The sequence below is a fragment of the Tursiops truncatus genome, chromosome 9 (genome assembly GCF_011762595.2).
Source record: "Tursiops truncatus isolate mTurTru1 chromosome 9, mTurTru1.mat.Y, whole genome shotgun sequence".
Taxonomy (NCBI): Eukaryota; Metazoa; Chordata; class Mammalia; order Artiodactyla; family Delphinidae; genus Tursiops; species Tursiops truncatus.
This window is the reverse complement of record NC_047042.1, coordinates 91853204-91871343: the sequence shown is the minus strand read 5'-3', so window position 1 is coordinate 91871343 and position 18140 is coordinate 91853204. Positions and strand designations below refer to the sequence as shown.

The 18140-nt window shown below is 44.8% G+C and overlaps 1 long non-coding RNA gene across 1 annotated transcript in view; it reads left to right on the top strand.

The window, feature by feature from the left end:
• Window positions 1-1482: 1482 nt before the first annotated feature.
• Window positions 1483-18140, top strand: part of LOC109551876 (uncharacterized) — a 42045-nt gene continuing 25387 nt past the window's right edge. The window contains exon 1 of the long non-coding RNA XR_012334117.1: window positions 1483-2428. This is a non-coding gene — a long non-coding RNA (uncharacterized lncRNA). The remainder of the gene's footprint in view (window positions 2429-18140) is intronic.

Below are 18140 nucleotides of genomic sequence, written 5' to 3'. Positions count from 1 at the left end.
CCCCAACCAGGGATTGAACCCGTGCCCCCTGCAATGGAAACATGGAGTCTTAACCACTGGACGGCCAGGGAAGTCCCCAAAAGACTAGCAAGCGTGGCCACAGGGATGACCCAGTGCTGGCCCCCTTCCCACATCTTTCTGCTGTTTGTTTTTCACATAGCAGCTCATTTAATGCTGCAGGATCTAACTTATAAGGTGATTTTTAAAAATCAATGTTTATGTTTTCCTCTCTCTAATCCCCCCCCCCCCACCGCCGCGCGCCAAAAGAAACAGTTCTTTCCTATTGGGAAAGAACTCAGCCGTTCATGCCTCTTGACTCAGCAGGGGGAGACAAAGTTCCAAAGACCCTGCCCGCTGCACCTGTCAGCACCAGAAAGCCACATGTGCTTCATTTCATCATGACTTTACATCCGTTGGTTTTGAAACCCTCCTGGCTAGTTATTCTCTCAGAAGTTCTCGGTCCCCCCACCTGGCAGCCTTCTGTTACCACTGGTGATGCCCCACCCGTTTTACTGAAAGATCAGGATTATCTGGAGTTTCTCCACTTGGGCATTTCTCTGTTTTGCACAGGAATTGATGCCTTAACTTCACTCGAAATTCCATTCCTTTTGATTAGTTTCTCTCCATCTTTTTTTTCCTCGTCTTTCAATCCTCCAGGCCTCTCAGCTGAGACCTTGAACCTTCCCTTCCACACCTTGCTTCTGCCATCCCCCTACTATGAATAGTAACCTGTTCTCCAAATGGATGGTCTTCCCATGCGCACCTCAGCCATGCTCTCCCTGTGAGGCTCTCGTTAGATGTGCTCTACTGAGTGAAAATCTTTGGTTTTTTTTAAAATTCATTTATTTTATTTGTTTTTATTTTTGGCTGCATTGGGTCTTCGTTGCTGCGCACGCGCTTTCTCTAGTTGTGGCGAGGAGGGGCTACTCTTCGTTCCGGTGTGCGGGCTTCTCATTGCGGTGGCTTCTCTTGTTGCGGAGCACAGGCTCCGGGTGCGCGGGCTTCAGTAGTTGTGGCACGTGGGCTCAGTAGTTGTGGCTCGCGGGCTCTAGAGCGCAGGCTCAGTAGTTGTGGCGCACGGGCTTAGTTGCTCCGCAGCATGTGGGATCTTCCCCGACCAGGGCTCGAACCCGTGTCCCCTGCATTGGCAGGTGGATTCGTAACCATTGCGCCATCAGGGAAGCCCCCTGAGTGAAAATCTTACAGTGTCTTCCATTTGTCCTAATTCTTCCAAAGTAACACAGATATATATTTTCTCTTGATATATCTGGAGACAACTTCCCTCTTTCCCTTTCAGCTTTTTATGCTTCTAATCTTAAATTTTTATTGAAGCTATTCCCCCAAGCATTGCTTTCTGATCAAAGCTGGCCGTCTCTGTTCTTTACTTTTGATGTCGTTAACTACCTTCTTATTCTTTGAATTCCACTTTTGTCTCCATTTTGATATCTCCTTTTCCTCCTAATCCTCAGTCGTAAGAAAACTCTCTAGACAAAATTGTTTCATCTTCTGTGTTCCAGACGCTCTCGTTCATACTCTATTTTTAGCTTTGTCATCACTCGTCCACAAAACTCTAGAAAGTCAGGACTACCTTCTAATCATTTTGAAAAATCCTCTCATACAGTGCCTGGCAGGTAGGTGGTAGAACTTAGTTAGTGTTTAATTTTTCTCTGTCCAGTTCCAGTACTTCTTTTACACAGTTCGCTGTTTCATATTTTTCTAAAACCTCCCAATGACTACCAATTTTTTCTCTCTAGCCCCAACTTGTTACTCATTTTCCAATCTTAAATTGCCTTGCGGTCACCAGGATGTCCTGCTGGCAGCCCAGTGTAATAGAGTTCATTTTCTCACCCCAGTCCCTGCAAACCCACTTCCCACATAACTTTCCTAGTGGTCTTTGTTTAATAAGCTGCTTGAAGCATTTTTGAGTAAACTTAGGCATCAAGGCACATTTTGATCCTTATTCGTTAAGTAGCTCTCTCGCATTACTGGGCCCGGAGTCTCCACTGTGCCGTAATTCTCACATTTTCTGGGTTGTCTTTAACTGTCTGTGGTAACGCCATCTTCCCCAGGCTCCCAGCCTTAAGGATACTTGTGGATACATCTTTTTCTCTCTCCTTTGTCCTCAGCCTCCAGGCGTTGCTGATTCTTTCTCACTTGCTTTTCTAGCTCATGTTTCTTGTTGATTTCTAAGCCATTTTCCTCTGCCTGAATTATTCTCAATGGTCTTATTTTTGGTGTCCCTCTTCTAGGCTTCCCTGCTCCAGTCTGTGCCATGCTCAACTCTCAGAATAATCCTGTTAAACAGTATTTTTGTGGTGTTATTCTCCTGCTCATATATCAAAAAGGACTTTCTTTCCTGGATTAATGTTGAGATCTTGCATGAAGCCTCATCTCTAGCTAGAAAATCGGGGAGACCAGAGATCTGAGGGTAAGTAGTAGTGACACCTCTCTTCCACTGATGTCTTTTTTTTTTTTTTTTACCATGCTGTGTGGCTTGTGGGATCTTAGTTCCCGGACCAGGGATCGAAGCCGGGCCCCCTGCAGTGAAAGTGCAGAGTCCTAACCACTGGACCACCAGGAAATTCCCCTCTGATGTCTTGTTTGTGAAAGTATTGAACACCGCTCTTTCTTTGTATTTTTTTTTAAATAACAACTTTATTGAAATATCATTTACACATATATGTCACCCATTTAAAGTGTACAGTGGTTTTAGGGATAGTCACGGGTTTATCTAATTTTAGAACATTTTCATCACCCCCAAAAGAAACCCCGTACCTCTTAGCAGTCACTCTGCATTCTCCTCTCTCCCCGGCTTCTGGCAACTAGTGATTTACATTCTGTATCTGTGGATTTACCTACTCTGGACATTTCGTATAAATGGAATACAGGGTCTTTTGTGATTGGCTTCTTTCACTTAGCGTGATGTTTTCTAGGCTGTTCTAACTGGGTTTTCTTAGATCCTGTATTTGTCTGTTTGGCGTCCATTCATCAGAAGGCCAGCTGTCTTCATTGTATCATCTTATTCTCTGTATTCTTGATGCTCTGGCATTTGTGGGCTCGCTGCCCCTCCCAGGACTAGCCGGCTCTGAGAGATAGGAAAGGGCTCACCCTGTAGCACACTTTTCGTACGCAAACGATCCAGTCCAGAGCCCACACCCCGAACCAACCAGGAACCAACCACGTCCTTTATCAAACTCTCACACACCAAGCTAATCTCTTCCCTGCCCTAAGTCAAACGAGGGCCAGGTGCCAAACAACTAAGAGACGGCCCTTCCCAAAGCCTGCCAGAATTATTCAGACTAGTCAGTCCTAAACTCTTTACCCTGCCCTGCTTTGCCTTTCCTGCAGAAAACACAATAAAGGCTCTGGCTCAGGCTTTCCCTGGCTCCTTCCTCCTCCTGACCCAAACTGAAGCTTCCCTGGAGGGCCCGGTGGGTGTGGTGTGCTTGCCTTTCAGGCACCGTGAGTAATAAAAATCTTCCAGTGGCACTGACCTCTCCTTGTCGTCACTCAGTCACTTCCATAAGTTAAAAATCTCACAGGTACAATTGAGACAAAGGCTCATGTCTGTTGTCACATGTTCATTCCTTTCTATGACTGAATTATGTGCAGACACCACATTTTGTTTATTCACTCATCAGTTGATGGCCATTTGGGTTATTCCCACTTTTTGGCTATTATGAATAATGCTGCTAGGAGCATTTGTATGTAAGTTTTTATGTGGATGTATGTTTTTGGGTCTCCTGGGTGTGGAATTGCTGGGTCATATGGTAACTATAATTAACATATGGAACTGCCAAACAACTTTATTTATTTATTTTTTTAACGTTTTTTATTGGAGTATAATTGCTTTACAATGGTTTGTTAGTTTCTGCTTTATAACAAAGTGAATCAGTTATACATATGTCCCCATACCTCCTCCCTCTTGCGTCTCCCTCCCTCCCACCCTCCCTATCCCACCCTTCTAGTTGGTCACAAAGCTCGGAGCTGATCTCCCTGTGCTATGCAGCTGCTTCCCACTAGCTATCTGTTTTACTGAACTACTTTCTGAAGTGGCTGCACAATTTTACAATCCCACCAGCAATCTGCGAAAGTTCCAATTTCTCCACGTCGTCACCAGCACTTGTTATTGTCCGTCTTTTTAAAATTTTAGTCATCCTAATAGATTTGAAGTGGTGTCTTACTGTGGTTTGATTTGCGGTTCTCTCTAATGACTGATCATGTTGGGCATCTTTTCATGTGCTTATTGGCCATTTGTTTGTCTTCCTGGAGATGTGTCTCCTTTGCCCATTAAAAATTGGGTTATTTGTCATTTTATTGTTGTGTTGTGAGAGTTCTTTACATATTATAGATATAAGTCCCTTATCAGATATATGATTTAATATATTTTTCCTATCCTGTGGATTGTCTTTTCACTTTCTTGCTGGTATCCTTAGAAACACAAATTTTTAAAATTTTGATGAGGTCTAATTTACCTGTTTTTTCTTTTGTCACTTCTGATTTTGGTGTCATACATAAGCTATCTTTGTCTAGTCCAAGGTCATGAAGATTTACTCGTAAGTTTTCTTCTAAGACTTTCATTATTTTAGCTCTTACATTTAGGCATATGATCCATTTTGAGTTAATTTTTGTATGTAGTATTAGATAGAGTCCAAGTTTTATTCTTTTGCATGTGGCTATCATTATCCCGCTGCATCATTTGTTGGCAAGACTATTCTTTCCCCATTGAATTGTCTTTTTTAAAAAATTATTTATTGATTTTATTTATTTTGGCTGTGTTGGGTCTTCGTTGCTGCTCATGGGCTCTCTCTAGTTGTGGTGAGCGGGGGCTGCTCTTCGTTGCAGTAGATCAATTAGGTGGAGAGTATTGCCATCTAATAATATTAAATCTTCCAGTCCATGAATATAGGATGTCTTTCCATTTATTTAGGTCTTCCTTAATTTCTTTTTTTTTAATAAATTTATTTATTTTTGGCTCTGTTGGGTCTTTGTTGCTGCACGGGCTTTCTCTAGTTGTGGCGAGCGGGCGCTACTCTTCATTGCGGTGTGTGGGCTTCTCATTGAGGTGGCTTCTCTTATTGTGGCGCACGGGCTCTAGGCACGCGGGCTTCAGTAGTTGTGGCACGTGGGCTCAGTAGTTGTGGCTTGCGGGCTCTAGAGTGCAGGCTCAGTAGTTGTGGTGTATGGGCTTAGTTGCTCCGCGGCATGTGGGATCTTCATGGACCAGGGCTCGAACCCGTGTCCCCTGCATCGGCAGGCAGATTCTTAACCACTGTGCCACCAGGGAAGTCCTGGTCTTCCTTAATTTCTTCCAGTGATGTTTCATAGTTTTCACTGTACAAATATTGTACTTTTTCTGTTACAGTTATTCTTAAGGGTTGTTTTTGTTGTTGTTGTTGCTATTGTAAATGGAATTGTTTGCTTAATTTCAGTTCATTTTGTTCATTGCTAGTATATAGAGATACGATTGATTTTTGTATATTGACCTTATATCCTGCAACCTAGCTGAACTTCTTTTTTTTTGTTCCAATAATTACTTTGTGAATTGTTTAGGATTTTTCATATACAAGATCACATCATCAGGGAATAGAGATGGTTTTAGTTTTTCCTTTCCAATCTGGATGCCTTTTATTTCTTTTTCTTGCCTAATTTCCCTGGTTAGAACATCCAGTACAATGTTGAATAGAAGTGGTGAGAGTAGCCATCCTTGTCTTGCTTCTAATCTTAGGAGGAAAACATCCAGTCTTTCACCAGTAAGTATGTTAGCTGTGGGTTAACAAAGAGCCTCTTGCCTTTTTGTCATCCTACACTATCCAGTTTCTCTTTCTACTCTCTAACTTTACAGCATAGTGGAAAGAATGTGAACCTTAGAATCAGACTCGGGTTTGAATTGACTGTTTTATTAATTCTACCAGGAAATGTTGAGTTTTAGAGACCAGTGAATAAAAGCAAATCCTTGCCCCCAAACTGCTGCTAATACAGTGAGAGAGACTGTTGTATGGGTTAAATCTTGCAGTGTGATAAGTGCTGTGATGTGGGTATGCTCAGAGCAGTGAGGAGTACAGAAAACAGGTCCTTGGGAAGATTAGTACAACCTGAGGTTATGATGCCTGAATTGCTCTTGAACTGTAGGAGATGGTCTTGGAAGAGAGGAAACATGTGCAGAGAAGGGAATGTGGCTGGATTCTGTGAACCACAGGTAGGTCTGCGAGGCTGGGGATGGAGTGCTTGCAAGTGAAGGGCCAGAGGTGATCCTGGAGTTAGCAGAGCCGTCTCATCAAGGGCCTTGCAAGCTTCTGAAGGCTTTGTGAGGACTGGATTTGTGTGTTAGACCACTTGGGCAGTAGGGAAAGAGATGGACTAGTGATGGGTGAGACCATGAACAGGGAGACCTGGAGATAGGAGGTTATTGTGTAAGCAGGGGAGAATTGAGGGCCTAGAGTAAGGATGGAGGAAAAGAGTAGAATCAAGGAAGATTCAAAGGTAAACTTTTTTTTTTTTGTGGTACACAGGCCTCTCACTGCTGTGGCCTCTCCCGCTGTGGAGCACAGGCTCCGGACGCGCAGGCTCAGCGGCCATGGCTCACGGGCCCAGCCGCTCCGCGGCATGTGGGATCCTCCTGGACCGGGGCACGAACCCGTGTCCCCTGCATTGGCAGGTGGACCCTCAACCACTGCGCCACCAGGGAAGCCCTCAAAGGTAAACTTAATAAGGCATGCTGTGGGCTTCCCTGGTGGCACAGTGGTTAAGAGTCCGCCTGCCAATGCAGGGGACACGGGTTTGAGCCCCGGTCCGGGAAGATCCCACATGACATGGAGCAACTAAGCCTGTGCACCACAACTACTGAGCCTGCGCACCTAGAGCCCATGCTCCACAGCAGGAGAAGCCATGGCAATGAGAAGCCTGCGACCGCAGCAAAGAATAGCCCCTGCACGCTGCAACTAGAGAAAATCCGCGTGCAGCGATGAAGACCCAACACAGCCAAAAATAAATAAAATAAATTTATAAAAAAAAACAAAAGGCATTTTGCAATTGACTGTGAGACGTGGAGGTGGATTTGGAGAGAATGATTATTGGGTTTCTGATGTGGCCTCTGGGTTGATTGGTGGGTTACCTGAGATTCAGTTTCCTCATCTGTAAAATGGGAAAAGTGCTTCACAGATGACAGTATATTCAAATCTCTGAGCACAGGCATGTGGTTGGGACTCAGTAAATACTTATCCTTTTTGCTTGCCCCATTTTGTTTCTGTTTTTTCCATTCTCTAAATGTAGGTCTTCCTTTGGTTCTACCTTCAGAATGCTTTTCTTTGCTGTGTCCCACAGTTCCCACTGTCACCCCCATGCAGATGACCCCCAGATTTCTCTCTCCACCCTGATCTCTCTCGTAAGTATTTTTGACTGTGTTCTGAGCATCTACATGGCCTCTTAGCCCTCGCAAGGGGGAACCATCCCCCAAATCTTCCTCCTCCTCATATCCATAGGCCTTTTTTTTTTTTTTTTTTTTGCGGTATGCGGGCCTCTCACTGTTGCGGCCTCTCCCGTTGCGGAGCACAGGCTCTAGACGTGCAGGCTCAGCGGCCGTGGCTCACGGGCCCAGCCGCTCCACGGCACGTGGGATCTTCCTGTACCGGGGCATGAACCCGTGTCCCCTGCATTGGCAGGCGGACTCTCAACCACTGCGCCACCAGGGAAGCCCTCCATAGGCCTTTTAATGGCACTGTCACTTCCTCAGCCACTCTGGCTTATAAATTCATCTTCTCTAGTGGAAAAAGCACATCTATCTCTGGTGGTTCCTAGTTTCCCAGAGTCTTTTTTTTTTTTTTTTTTTTTCCGGGTGGGGGCGGCCCTGCGTTGGGTCTTTGTTGCTGTGCACGGGCTTTCTCTAGTTGCAGCAAGCAGGGGCTACTCTTTGTTGCAGTATGCAGGCTTCTCATTGCGGTGGCTTCCCTTGTTGCGGAATGGGCTCTAGGCACGTGGGCTTCAGTAGTTGCAGCACGCAGGCTCAGTAGTTGTGGCGCATGGGCTTAGTTGCTCTGCGGCATGTGGGATCTTCCTGGACCAGTGTTTGAACCCGTGTCCCCTGCATTGGCAGGTGGATTCTTAACCACTGTGCCATGGGGGAAGCCCTTCCAGAGTCATTTTGACGTCTCTCTCTCTCTCTCTCATTTCCTCACATCCAGTGAAAATTCAGGCTCTGTTTACTCACCTCTGTAATGTACACATGTTTCCTTTCCCATCCCCATTGTTACCACCATCTTTCATGCCTTCATTACTCCTACCTGGACCAGAACAGTAGTTCTGTGATTTCTCTCCCTTTTGATCCATCCTGACGGCAGCTTCCAGACTGAGCTTCTGGAGACTCTGATTCGATCCTGACTCTCACCCTGTTGAGGATCTTCAGTGAGATCTGCACATCCGCTGGGTCAAGCTGAGCTTGCAAGCTTGTCGTTAAGGTGCTGCACGTCCAAGCCGAGTGTGCCTCTCCAGCTCTGTCTCCCTACATCCTTGTTGAAAACTGAGACAGTTTTCTGCACCTTTGGCATTACCCCTGTGTCTTCCCTTTCGGGAACTGTATTGTTCTCCAAGGCACAGTTCATGAATCTTGCTTGACTTTCATCAAACCAGATAATTCTCCTTCCTCATATCCTGTAGGACTTTGTGCTTACTTTTTACTTACTTCTTTATTTTATTGAAGTATAGGTGATTTGCAATGTTTCATGTGTACAGAAATGTGATTCCGTTATATACATATGTACACACACACACATACACACACATACACTTTATCAGGTTCTTTTCCATTATAGGTTATTATAAGGTATTGAATATAGTTCCTTGTGCTGTACAGTAGGTCCTTGTTGTTTATCTAGTTTATATATAGTAGTGTGTATATGTTAATCCCATACTCCTAATTTATCTCTCCCCTCCCTCCACCAATCACTATCCCCTTTGGTAAGCATAAGTTTGTTTTCTATGTCTGAGTCTATTTCTGTTTTTTTTTTTTTTAACTTTTTATTTTATATTGGAGTATAGTTGGTTAACAATGTTGTGATAGTTTCAGGTGTACAGCAAAGTGATTCAGTTATACATATACATGTATCTATTCTTTTTCAAATTCTTTTCCCATTTAGGTTCTTACGTAATATTGAGCAGAGTTCTCTGTGTTATACAGTAGGTCCTTGTTGGTTATCCATTTTAATTATAGCAGTGCATGCATGTCAATCCCAAACTCCCAAACTATCCCCTCCCCCCACCCTTCCCCTTTGGTAACCATAAGTTCCTTCTCTAAGTCTGTGAGTCTGTTTCTGTTTTGTAAATAAGTTCATTTGTATCATTTTTTAAGATTCCACATATAAGTGATACCATATGATGTTTGTCTTTCTCTGTCTGACTTCACTCAGTAAGATACTCTCTGGGTCCACCCATGTTGCTGCAGATGGCATTATTTCATTCTTTTTTTATGGCTGAGTCATATTCCATTGTATATATACACACCATATCTTTTTTCTTTGGCCATGCCGCATGGCTTGTGGGATCTTAGTTCCCTGACTAGGGATTGAACCCATGCCCCCTGAAATGGAAGCGCAGAGTCCTAAACACTGGACCACCAGGGAATTCCCAATACACCATATCTTCTTTATCCATTCATCTGTCCATGGACATTCAGGTTGCTTCCATGTCTTGGCTATTGTAAATAGTGCTGCGGTGAACATTGGGGTGCTGCATGTATCTTTTCGAGTTAGTTTTCATTTTTTCCGGGTATATGCCCAGGAGTAGGATTGCTAGATCATATGGTAACTCTATGTTTAGTTACTTTGTGCTTGTGTAAAATGATTTGTGTACATATCTTATCTCTCCTATGAGATTTACTCTCCTTGAGGATGCCTCCTTCATCTCTGTAACACCCACGGTGCCCTCCCTCATATCCAATAAATATTTGTTGGGGGATATCCTACATTTCTCATCTTCCTGAAGCATGAGCTTTGCTTTTCCAAAAGCCCATCCCCAAAGGTCTGTGACACAGGCAGTGGTGAGAGGATGAAGGACGACTGACTTTTCCCTGTGGATCTTATAATTTAATACAGAGTAGTACGGGGATATTACACAGACTCTTTCTTATTTAAATTCTCTGGTAACTGAGTCCCGTAGCATTTGGTGAGTTTGGTATAGTCTGTACAGCACTTAACTCTTTACATGGCTTGCATGGATGTAAGTCATCATAGGCTGCATGGGAGCTAGAAAGATGAAGAAATTAATCCAAGTGCTGTGCAGTTATATAGAGCTGTAGGTACCAGTCTGATTTTTCCTTGTAGAATTTAGAACTTAAATTTACATACTTCTCGGGCACTTTCAGTCAAAATAAATAGCCAGGTGATTCATTTGGGAAATTCTACAAGGTATGCCCTGCCCTCCCCTGCTCCTCCCTGGAATGGCTTCTCAGCAAGGCCGCCTCAGCTGGGCTTGGACGGAGGTGGCTCTCTGTCCTAGTCTCCTGCCGGTGATTTCCAGGAACTGAGAAGGGATGCAGGAAGAATAGAAAGCATTAGATAGTCTGTCTTGGGCTTTAAAAAAATGAAAATACTCAGTTCCTATAGCACTCGTCTCCTGGCAGCCAGACAGGGAGGGAGAGAAACTGTGAAGGGTGCCAGGGTGCCAACAAGAGCATCCGTGTCCTTGGCAGCACTCAGAATAGCAGTCAGGCTCTCAGTGATTCATCGCACGCAGGCCTGCCCACTCGTGGTCCAAGCGGCCGAGCATAGGGTGAGTCAGGCCTCCCGCGGCTTCCTCCCCGACTCCGATTCTGTGTCCTCCCCAGTCTCGCTGGGCTGGGAGCGGAGGGGAGGCCCGTGATGCTGGAGGCCGTGCCCGTGAGGAGAGGGTGCCTGTTCTGGACTGTTCCTTCCTGGAGGGTTTCCTGCTCCTGTCTGCACTAAGCCCTAGGGAAATTTGGAGAAGAAGAGGAATCCTGATATTTGGAAGAGGGGGTAGTTTAGGGGCCTATCTAAAATCGGGGCCACCTTGCCCCACTGAGCTGAACAGTGCTCCTACGTTGACCCTACAGTAGTTCTCATTGTGATGTCCTGCCCCTCTCCAATTGGATGGGCATTCTGTTCTCTTGCTTTGTCCCACTCTCTTCTCTTCATTCTTTTCTCTGTCCCCTTGCTCAGTAAGAATTATATGTATTTATGAAATCACAGCTGTTGGATTTTTCCTTCTCAGGATAGTTTTTCAACCAGGTGCATCCACATCTCTTGGCTGGTCCTCCCCTATCCTAGTCCTAATGGAGAGAATAGCCCAGCGTTCTCAACACCAATCCTCCAGTGTGGACCCAGGCCCAGAGTTCACCACCTTTGTTCCCCTTTGACCCGCAGCAGAACCACTAGTTGAAAAATCATCCTAATGCCACGCAATGCTTGAAAATGCATCCTTCTGGGCTTCCCTGGTGGCGCAGTGGTTGAGAGTCCGCCTGCCAATGCAGGGGACATGGGTTCGTGCCCCGGTCCGGGAAGATCCCACATGCCGCTGAGTGGCTGGGCCCGTGAGCCATGGCCGCTGAGCCTGCGTGTCCGGAGCCTGTGCTTTGCAACGGGAGAGGCCACAACAGTGAGAGGCCCGCGTACCGCAAAAAAAAAAAAAAAAAAAAAGCATCCTTCTTCGTCTGGTCGAGACAGACCCTGGGTCTCAGGATCTCCTTCAGCCGAGCTCTCATTCTCTCCTCGATGCAAGGCTCTTGCTGTGTGTCCCACTTCACTTTTGTAGCAAGTCACTTTCCTCTTTCCCACTTTCCCAGCACTGATTTTCTTGGATCCACTCGAGTTAAAACTGAAGTGTCCCTGTTCCTTCTTCACAGTGGGAGCTCCTCGCTTCCAGCTCTGCGTGTGTCTATCACCAGACTTGTTCCACGACACCTTATGGCCATCCAGACACAGCTAGTTTCGGTGGCTTGTCTAGAATGACATAGCACTGTCTGGACGAGAATGATAATTTATTCTTTTAGAGTTTTTTTTTTTAATTATTAATTTTATTATTTTATTTTATTTATTTATTGTTTCTGGCTGCGTTGGGTCATCGTTGCTGCTCGCGGGCTTTCTCTGGTTGTGGTGAGCGGGGGCTACTCTTCGTTGCGGTGCACATGCTTCTCATTGCGGTGGCTTCTCTTGTGGCGGAGTACGGGCTCTAGGCACATGGACTTCAGTAGTTGTGGCGTGCGGGCTCTAGAGCACAGGCTCAGTAGTTGTGGCACACGGGCTTAGTTGCTCTGTGGCATGCGGGATCTTCCCGGACCAGGGATTGAACCCGTGTCCCCTGCACTGACAGGCGGATTCTCAACCACTGCACCACCAGGGAAGCCCTAGACGTTTTCTATTTTCCCTTCCTTGTGGCTGCATGGCATACACACTCTGAAGAGAATGCACCTTTAGTAACAAAATATCCAAGGGCTTTTATTTCCAAAAAGAGCTGGACAAGATGAAGCACTGGGGGCTGTGTGGATTATACCCTGCGTGAGGATAGGAAACAGGAGGAGGTTGGGTGTGAAAAACACTTCACTTTTGTGGGATCAGTGCTTGTAATGAACATGACCGGGTCTCTGGGTCACAGCTAATTCTAAGCCCTGGCAGATGACCCATTTATTTCCAACACATTACACAATATTTTAAAGCACAAGGGATAGTTATCTAAAATTCATTTCAGTGAGGCAACTTGGGGCACTTAAAGGTGAAGTGTTTTGAAGTCGCTTTCATTTTTATCATCAGATCAATGTCATGAAATGGGTAGGACAGAGATTTAGCCCCACTGTAAAGTGAGGACACTGCGGCACTGTGAGTGAATGAATGAATAAATGAATGAGGTCATTCGGCATTTATTCCAAAGGGCATAGGCTTGGTTAGCATAGCTGGGTCTAGACCCCTGATCTATGTTTGATTTCTTTTGGTTTTTAAAAATAAATTTACTTATTATTTATTTATTTTGGCTGCATTGGGTCTTTGTTGCTATGCGTGGGCTTTCTCTAGTTGCGGCGAGTGGGGGCTACTCTTTGTTGCAGTGCGCGGGCTTCTCACTGCGGTGGCTTCTCTTGTTGTGGAGCACGGGCTCTAGCCATGTGGGCTTCAGTAGTTGTGGCTCGTGGGCTCTAGGGCGCAGGCTCAGTAGTTGTGACGCAGGGGCTTAGTTATTCTGCGGCATGTGGGATCTTCCCGGACCAGGGCTCTAACCCGTGTCCCCTGCATTGGCAGGCGGATTCTTAACCACTGCGCCACCAGGGAAGTCCTATGTTTGGTTTCTATCACACTGCTCTCTTTTCAGGAAGCTTTTCTCACGTAAGAGATGAGATGAAGCCACCCTCAGGAAGACCTGTGCTCTGAATTGTTTTATTAAAGCGGGAATGGGTTTCCTTGAATTATCCACATGCTCTTCCCTAGAGCAGTGCCTGTATCATCTGGAATTTATTCTGAGTCCTGGGAGCAGCCTGCCCTCTGCGGTCCCTCAGGGCTCAGCTCCTCCGGCTCTGTCCCCACCTTCCCAGACCCATTCCTGCTGGCGCCCACCTGCCTTTCTCCTGATTGTGTCATTTCCCAACAAGTGGCTCCTTTTCTTGTCGGCTCCTTGGCTTGTAGGGCAGGAGAAGGGAATGGTATACTCCTTGCCCCCTAGAGACACTTCCCTTCATTCCACAAGTAGTTAGTAAGCGCCTGCTATGTGCTGGATTCCCTGATTATACCACCTGTCGTCACCATGTCCATCTACCGACTTCAAGAAGTTCTTTCTCTTCCCTAGTGAGTTCAGTGCTGGACTGATAGTGTCCCACCCTGTTTACTGCCATCACTGCCAAGGAATTGAATGTCCATGTTACTGACCACCCAAACATCCCACCCTTCTCGTTTTCTAGACTTCCTACTCTAGTGCCTCCTTTTTCAGGACGCTGCAGTCACCCATGACGACATTAGGCTTATTGCACTTTGTAATCACGTGGGACTGTTCCTCATCCAGCCTTTTCAGCTCAAAAATCTCTCTGACCACGTTTCACAGGATTGACAGGCTATGATCCTGGCTCTCCTCTCCTTTCCCTTGCCTTTGACAGACATCACTAATTTACGGCCAAGGCACTGAGTCCAACTGAGCCTGGACACAGCCTTGAAAGTCTTCCTCAACATGAACCACTAATGTCACTACATATTAACCTATTTGGTCTAAGAGTTTACAACAATTTTCAAAACATTTTAGGACCACAACCTCTTTCTGTCTTTCCCACCTCCACTCACCATGACCTTCAGGCCCTGGATCTCTCATTCTCCCAGTCTAGGTTGCCTTCTCTTGTTTCTTTGCAAAGCTCAGAAAACCCCTTAGTTGACCATTTCAAAAATGTGCTTTCTATGGTCCAAGAATGCCTCACTCCTTGGATTTTTATTACACAAATCTTAAGCATACTTAGAACCACCCTCTCAATGCCATAGCTTTTCCCTCTCTCCCCCTTAGAGTGCCAGGCATTGATGGCTGGCCCACCAGGTGAGTTTGCTGCTCATGTGTGCAGCATCTGGGCCCCAGTGACACTCGGCAATCATTTAATTCCTCCTCTCGTGGCTCCCTGTGTCACCTTCTGCAGTAGACATGCCCTTGTTGAACCATCAGAATCACTCCTGGCCTGTCTCCTGAAGCAGATGACTTCATTTCTTATCTTACTGATAAGTGTGGAGCCATCTTCCTTCTTCTCCACTAAAAAATTGTCTCTTCGAATAGATAAAGAAGATGTGGTACATATATACAATGGAATATTACTCAGCCATAAAAAGGAACGAAATTGGGTCATTTGTAGACATGGATGGATCTAGAGACTGTCATACAGAGTGATGTAAGTCAGAAAGAGAAAAACAAATATTGTATATTAACGCATATATGTGGAACCTAGAAAAATGGTACAGGTGAACCAGTTTGCAGGGCAGAAATACAGACACAGATGTACAGAACAAACGTATGGACACCAAGTGGGGAAGGCGGAGGTGGTGGTAGTGGTGATGGGATGAATTGGGAGATTGGGATGGACATATATACACTAATATGTATAAAATAGATAACTAATAAGAACCTGCTGTATAAAAATAAATGAAATGAAATTCAAAAAAATATGTTTATTCATCCAAAATGCAAAAAGTTAAATGTATATATATTTTTAAAAATTGTCTCTTTACTTTCTCCCACCCTTTCCCCCTTCACTTCTGTCTACATCATCCTGACCTTGTGCCAGGTCTCTCCACCCTTCTCCCTCTTATCTTCTTCTGCCCCATCACTTCACTCTTCTTTCTTTCTCTAATCTCCAGTCTCCCACAGGGCACCAATTCTTTCTAGTCCTTCAGTCTCTCCTAACCTAAAAACACAGACAAAAACCACGAATCAAAATGATGCCGCAAAACCTTTCCCCTCAACATACAACCCTCTCTCTTCATCTTCACTGTTAAATGAATTGAAAATCCTCTATACCCTAAATAATGCGCCACCACCTTCTGCCCCATTCTGACCCTCCCTCTCCACTTGCAACCATCGGCTTCTATGCATTACTCTCCAAGGAGCCCCCTTCCTGTCCCCACTCGCTCCTTCATTCCCATCCTGTGGCCACTAGTCAGGTCCAGACCTTCCTTATCTCTCACCTGGCTGTTTAGGGGCCTCTGTCTCCTCTTTTCAATATATTTTGTACACCAATGCCTAGCTAATCAATCTCAGGGACAACTTCGAGAACTTCGTTCTTCTGCTCAAAATTAAATGGAAAATTCTTGATTTAGCAATCATGGCATCCTGTCCCCAGTCCCCTCCTACCTTTCCAGCTACCTCTCTACTTGGCCTGGACTCCATACTAAAATATACCCTCTGTTGTTCTTCCTCTAAACCTTGACTCAAGCTACTTCTTCTGGAGCAGCCTCGCCTTCTTACCTGTCTTTCAAAGCTCAGCTCAAGTTCCATTACCTTCATGAATCCTTTAGAGATTCCCATGACCAGGTGTTATCTCCCCTCTGAATTTCTTTTTTTTTTTTTAAATCTACCAAGCTCATTTTATTTTATTTTTTATAAATTTATTTATTTATTTGGCTGCGTTGGGTTTTTGTTGCTGCGCGCAGGCTTTCTCTAGTTGTGGTGAGCAGGGGCTACTCTTTGTTGCGGTGTGCAGGCTTCTCATTGTGGTGGCTTCTCTTGTTGTGGAGCATGGGCTCTAGGCGTGCGGGCTTCATAGTTGTGGCTCACGGGCTCTAGAGTGCAGGCTCAGTAGTTGTGGTGCACGGGCTTAGTTGCTCCGTGGCATGTGGGATCTTCCTGGACCAGGGCTTGAACCCATGTCCCCGGCATTGGCAGGCGGATTCTTAACCACTGCGCCACCAGGGAAGTCCCCATCTCAACCATTTTTAAGTGTACAATTCAGTGGCATAAATTACATTCACAGTGTTGTGCAACCATCACCACTGTCTTTTTCTAAAATGTTTTCATCACCCCAAACAGAAACTCTATAGCCATTAAGCAATAACTCCCCAGCCCGTGGTAACCTCTTATCTACTTTCTGTCTATGAATCTGCCTCTTCTAGATATTTCATATAAGTGGAATCATATAATATTTGTGCTTTTATGTCTGGTTTATTTCACTTAGTATAACATTTTCAAGGTTCATCCGTGTTATATTAAGTACCAATACTTCACTCCTTTTTATAGCTGATTAACATCCCACGGTGTGGCTGTACCACATTTTTATCTGTTTGTCTGTTGATGGACACTTAGGTTGTTTCTACCTTTTAGCTATTGTGAATAATGCTGCAGTGAACACTGGCATAAAAATATCTGTCTGAGTCCCTGTTTTCAGTTTTTCTGGGTATATACCTAGGGATAGAATAGCTGAGTCATATGGTAATTCTATGTTTAGCTTTTTTAGGAACCCAGTGTAGAGTTTTTAAAATTCAAATTACTTAATGACTTTTAAAAATGAGGAATTACACATAAAATCAGATTTTTTCCTAATTTCTCTTGAAAAAAAATGAGAAAGTCTGGCTCTCCTGGGTCCACGTCTCTGTAGCGATATGATCTGCTGGGGATGAGTGGGGAACAGTCACTGTAGATGAGGTGTCTGGTCTCGGCTCAACAAGGTCATTATCCAGCTGGTATCAGATGTTGGCACCCCCTGTCTGGGCCTAGTTCTAAGACTTTGCTCTAGTCCCCTCCCTTCATTGTGTCTTCCCAACCCGCCCATACGGACACTATTTCCCTCCTGTGTTCGTGCTCACCCCGTGTTATTATTTGTGTACATGCTGTTCCTCTCCCTGTCTAGGCTGTAATTATCTGAGGGCAGAGTACCTGTTTTTTTATCTCTGATTTACCAGAACTGACTGGCACATTGTTTATACCCAAAGTCTTAATTATATTGAATTTTTGTTTTAAAATATTTTAAATTAATTTTTATTGGTGTATGGCTGACAATGTTGTATTAGTTTCTGCTGTACAGCAAAGTAAATCAGTTATACATATACATATATTGAATTTTTTAAATTGAACAGTTGAGGTTTAGGGCAGAACTAATTTGTACAGTTATGACTGAGTCAAGCAAGTGCTAGATTGCATTATGGCATGTTATAAGAAAAGGGAAAAAGTCTAAAATTGGGGAAATGAATTATAGATTACAGGCAATGCAGGAAGGGCTAACCACTTCCTCATTTAAAATATTTCTTCATGAGAGTTTTCTTTTTTATCATTCTAGGCTGTAGTCTGAAGAAAATCATCTAAAAGATGTTTTATGGAAAACTGATGTACAGTATCATAGAACAAGTTAATAAGAAATAGAATTAAAGTGTAATGTCTATACCCATATGCAAGAGAATAAATTTGGACCCCTACCTCACATCATATACAAAAAATAACTCAGAATAGATCGCTGTAAAGTAGTGCAGCCACTATGGAAAACAGGATGGAGTTTCCTTAAAAAAACAAAAATATGGCTTCCCTGGTGGTGCAGTGGTTGAGAGTCCGCCTGCCGATGTAGGGGAGATGGGTTCGGGACATGGGTTCGTGCCCCAGTCTGGGAAGATCCCACATGCCACGGAGCGGCTGGGCCCATGAGCCATGGCCGCTGAGCCTGCACGTCCGGAGCCTGTGCTCTGCAATGGGAGAGGCCA